At 37.9% G+C, this 5,689-nt stretch overlaps 1 non-coding gene across 1 annotated transcript; it reads left to right on the forward strand.

The window, feature by feature from the left end:
* The first annotated feature begins 5,308 nt into the window (after positions 1 to 5,308).
* Positions 5,309 to 5,415, forward strand: LOC128283283 (small nucleolar RNA R71). Its single transcript, XR_008273624.1, has one exon. It is a non-coding gene; the product is annotated as a small nucleolar RNA R71 (small nucleolar RNA).
* The last annotated feature ends 274 nt before the right edge of the window (positions 5,416 to 5,689 follow it).

Genomic DNA, 5,689 nt, shown 5'->3' on the forward strand with positions numbered 1-5,689 from the left:
ACTCATTGGACTATATTTGATATTTGTAGGAGTTCAAAGATCCATTTATCCAATTTATGGTCACTCGATTAAGGCATGAGAAGTGTATGCCAATATATTTTTGTGTGATTGTTGTTATATCATTTGATAATTGTAAGCCATGAATAATTGATTTTTGGTATTGTAAATGTTTATGGAAATTAAATTGACATGTTTAATTGTTTTTGGCTGACAATTGGTGATTGATTGGTTATGAATTAAGCATGAATTGTATGTTAATTTACTTGTCATTTTTATTAATATTCATTGAGCTTTTTAAAGCTCACATCCTTACAATTCGTGCAGATATTCGTCGGGGTTAAGGAGTTGAAGAGCCGGGCAAGAAAGTTCCAAGAGATTTATGCTTGGTAAAGACTTAATTACACATTTTAAAGACTGTAGTTGAGAATTGTGGAACTCCCGAGAATTAGTTTTATTTTGGTTGTAATTGGACTTTGGACTTTGGACATTTATCTTGGAGGGTTTTATAATATTTTTGAGGCATGTTTAAGTTTAATTATTGATTGAATTACAGTGTATTGTTGCTTGGTAACACGGTGATTGATAACATGCTGTGTGAAGCATGAAATTTATACTGACGATGGATTAATTGAAGCTTCTATGGAGTGGTTTACTAGCGACTAAAGTACGTCACTTGTTTGATTTATTCGGTGTTTGTTATGCATGAAATTGATTGCTTAATTCTATTTAATTAAGGCTTAATTGATGTCCATAAATTCAATTGAAGGTATATGTAAATATATATCTTAATTAATCGTAGTTAAATTGGGTTTAATTGGTCTTTAAAATAGGCAAATTCGGGATTTTAAATGAGTTTTTCACAAAAATAGGTGCGGCGGTTTTCACATGGGCGTGTGAGGGGTTGCACACAAGCATGTGGGCAACTTTCACGGGTGTGTGGAAATTGGAGCTGTAACACCCCAAACCCGACCTAGACGTTATGGTCGAATCTGGCGTGTCAAATCGAAGTGCTTTTCAAAAATAGGACTTGTCGTTAAGAATTCGAATTTAAGTTAAAACCCTTTTAGTTTTCATTGCCTGAGAAAATTTGGCAAATTAAGTAGTTACTAATTGAAATCAATTTGTCAAAAGGATTGCCATATTTATCACCGTTGATTCCTTAAACTGAATAAAATCGTGGAAGCTTTTAAAAACCTTGAAGTTTAAATGTGTGTTTTCCTTGAAAATAGTTATTATTTTGAAAACTTATCTTTTCCTAATCTAGTAGTTTAGGGTAAGATATCAAAGCCCAAATAAAAGTTAAAACCACGAATGACCTTATTACATAATCAAAAACCCAATATGAAATTTAAATAAATAAAGTCAAAAGTAGAACATCTGCAATCGGTGACCACCTCCGAGTCCCTTGCGGCTCCAAACATTCTAAGGCTGAGGATTACTTGCACAGTTAAAAGAAAGGGTGAGTTTACGAAAACTCAGGTTGTAATCCACTATCACCAAACAAGAATAATGCATGCAAGAATATGCAGGCTCGAGCCCTATTCTGTAATAAGATACCGGGCCTTAGCCCTATAAGTAAGAGTGTGGGCCTAAGCCCAATACAGTATCAGTACAGTGTAATGCAATTATGCATCCCACCCAAAATCCATCCAGCACACCACCCATACCAACCAACATACCATGTGGGGATATAAATCGATCCACCCAGCCAACACACCAATATTGCAGCAAAGCTGCTAGTAATAATAATGCAGCATAGCTGCCTCAAACAATAAATGTGGCAAAGCCACCAGTATTAGTAATTGTGGCATAGCCAATAGTAACAGTGAATGTGACATAGTCACTAGTACAGTACTTCCTCCATATCAAAATCCCAACCCCATGCAGTATGTCATGTCATAAATATTACGTGTATGCAAGGTCATACTCAGTACAATCATGTATGTAAATCATAAGCACATCAGTCATACGGAACATAAGGGCATAATCGTCATTTTACCCTACAGGGGCATTACAGTCATTATAGTCATTTTATCCTACAGGGCCATTACGGTCATTTTACCCTACAGGGGCATTACGGTCATTTTATCCTATAGGGGCACTACGGTATTTTACCCTACAGGGGCATTACGGTCATTTTACCCTATAGGGTCATTACGGTCATTTTACCCTACAAGGTCATTACGGTCATTTTACCCTACAGGGGTATTACGATCATTTTACCCTACAAGGGCATTACGGTCATTTTACCCTACAAGGGCATTACAATCATTTTACCCAATAGGGGCATTACGGTCATTTTACACTACATGGGTATTACGGTCATTTTATCCTACAGGGGTATTACGGTCATTTTACCCTACAGGGTCATTACAGTCATTTTACCCTATAGGGTTATTACGATCATTTTACCTATTTTGGGGTTTCAGCTCAAATAACGACCTCTTCGAAGGTTTACAGTCGCCTCGAGCGACACAGATAACCTAAATGGTCATAACGGTGTAAATGGGCCCAAGTCCCACTACTCAGCCCAAGTGGGCCTACACACTCATGTGGCCCATTTAGCCAAAATTTACCACGGCCATGCGAACTATACGGCCCAAGTCAGTAATTACCACGTACCGTTGATTTTACTTGTGTGAAGCCCACGAGCCCATTGGGCCCACACGGCCCATCGAGGCCCAAAACAACCTCAGCCCATGAGAACGCTCATGGTGGCCTCTCCAGTCTTACGCCCATGATTCGTGGGCTTGGCTTACCAAATGTGCGTTCGCACACCATGTGGTCAAAAGGCCATTCTTTCGGTTTTTCGGCTCTTCGACTTTTGTCGTTCTACAGTCTATTCAGTGTGTGAATACACATGTTTATCCAACATTTTGACAGTAGCAAAATTGGGTGTACAATTACACATCTGTTATGAAACTGCTGACGCACCCTTCCGAGATCAAAGCACCTAGATTCACAAAGATCCACCATTAGTCATATTCGTGGGAAATCCAAACCAAAGTATTGAGAACACTCTAATAGATTCATCAGAAGTTATAATCCCTTGTAAATAAATACTACCTAAAGTACTTACCATGAATCGACAGGATTATTCACTAAGAAAGGACAATCGGCCTAACCACCTTGGCTATAGAGATCGCGCCCCTAGCAACATTCGGCAACCACAGAGTTAAGTGCCAACCATAAGCTAGAATAAGGGTGAATGAGTAGGATATATTTGGCTCATAGAAGAAGAGGAAATCAGAAACCTAAAAGAAGAAAAGACTAACCAAAAATCAGCCTTAACTCCAATCCAGACACTACCCAGGTAACATAAGAGATATTCAGTTTAAGCAGAAGAAAATAGCACGATTGAGAGGGGAGGAAGAGAAGTACGACCAAAAATGCCAGAGGTATTCGGTCAAGAGGGTAATGTTGGAGTCAGAGAGAGAAAGAGTATATTTGGCCAAGGAGGAATAGAATGAGGGAAAAAAAAGGCAAAATGGATTCAAAAAGTACCTATTCAAAACTGAAACAGTGGTTAGGGTAATAGGCCTATTCGACAGACTGGAAATGGAGGAAAGAAAAATCGAATCCCCTACCAAAAGATGTACGAAAAGAAAAGTAAAGCTTGGCTTCTGAAGTGATGAGTGAAAAGCATCACAATTTGCCAAAAAAAACCCAAAATGAAGTGCCCACAACTTACCTATAGCCGAAATCTTGAGTGATTAATACCCTATTCGGCCACAAATCCTCCTTCCATTCAAAATCCCTCAAAATTCTCCTAAATTCACTCCAACCAATCAACTCCCTATCCACATCCCCAATTCTACTCCTAGAATTTCTCAGTTGACCGATTCAAACATCCTACCTGCAGAGTTCTTGTCGGCTTCTACTTCTCACATGGAAAGAGAGGAAAATAAATACTCATTTTACCTTGCCATGACTTGAACCTTAGACCTCAAGGGAACCATCCACATGCTACATCCACTAGATCACTAGGCTTTTTGTGTCATACCTTACCAAATTTTATTTATAACCCTACTGACCAAAGATAGGGGTTTTATCCTTAAAAACCAAAATTTCGTGGAAGCTAGGACTTAAACCCATGACTTCCTAGACACTTCCAGAGCACACAACCACTAAGCCAAACACTTAATTGTGTCATTTCCTTGAACAATTAAATATTTATGTACAGTCTCCTAACTGTACCCTTGCTCAAACCTAATACTTCTAGGCCCAAATTCGGGGCGTTACAGGAGCTATCATAAATAGGCGTGTAGGAATTCCACACGAGCGTGTATGATCTACCAAAAAGTTTTTTGTAACACGAACATGGTCATTTAACGGCACACGGCCTAGGGGACACGGTCATGTGGGTTTCTGGGGGTTTGAATTTTTATCTTTTTAAATTGGTATTCTAATTTGTTTAAGTTACGATTTAGTCATGAAAATTTATTAGTCTAATTAGATCCCTAAATGATAAGGAAACTTGGTAATAATTTAGGATTGGTATCAATAGAAACACACTTAATTTGTAATTTGGAATAGGTCTTGATAGTTGGTGTTTATTACAATTTAACCCCTAATAGTAAAAATTAAATTAGGCACAGCAAATGAACTCAGTTTAAGCTGAAATTTTTAGGCTTGCATAATGCAGATTAAAAGAAGGTTTTTAAACATTTAGATCTAAAATCGGGTTAGTTTTACCATAGGTGGTAAAATAAAGAAAATGCCCTTAGATTAAATTACCTAGGAAAAATTTAAAATTGGCTCATGATTTGCTTTCGCGTTAATAAATAACTAAAATTCAGATATGATTGAGGCGTTATAAGGTCGGGGTGTGTCTTGGATGGTTGTTAGCCAGAGAATCACTTAGGTGGCTAATGTAACGCTTCGAATTTAGGTCAGTCCGTCTCGATCAATTTGAGGTGTCACAATTATTATTCCAGTTAAAGTTACCCATGTAGTAAAAAAATGTTGGGTTTGATGGACATTTATCAAACTCATGATCTTCATCACAATGAACATAAGATGACTTGACTGATTTCAACTCTCAAACTGTAGCTATCTTCTTTATTGTCTTGATCATATTAGCTAGAGAAGATACATGTGTTGTCAATGAAGTAATGGTGCCAGCAACTCTCCTACCATTCCCAACTTGCGTGGTAGGATACTGATAATCATTGTTGGTAATCTTTTCCAAAATTTCCTATGCTTCATTGTAGGATTTATCCAACAAAGTACCATTAGCAAATGCATCAACTATCATCCTTGTATGTCCAGCCCATTATAAAGCATCTCCATCTGAGTCCAGTGTTGGAAACCATGTATAGGACATTTCCTAAGCAATTCCTTAAATCTCTCCTAGGTTTCGTACAGTGTTTCATTCTCAGATTACTGAAAAGATGTTATGTCATTTCTGAGCCTGGCATTCATGTTTAGCGGATTATACCATAGCAAAATCCTCTGGAAAAGGTCATTCCATGATGTTACTGTTCTCGACTACAAAGCATTAAGCCACGCTCTTGCACAATCTCTCAAGAAATAGGGGAACAGTTTGAGCCGTAATGCGTCTTTAAGAACACTCTATTATCGAAACGAATCACAGACTTCTAGAAAAAGTCCCAAATGTAGTCTCGGATCTTCAGTTGGCAACCCATCTAACTCTCCAACTATTTGCAGCATCTGAAACATTACCGAT

Source organism: Gossypium arboreum, chromosome 10 (assembly GCF_025698485.1).
Source record: "Gossypium arboreum isolate Shixiya-1 chromosome 10, ASM2569848v2, whole genome shotgun sequence".
Lineage (NCBI taxonomy): Eukaryota > Viridiplantae > Streptophyta > Magnoliopsida > Malvales > Malvaceae > Gossypium > Gossypium arboreum.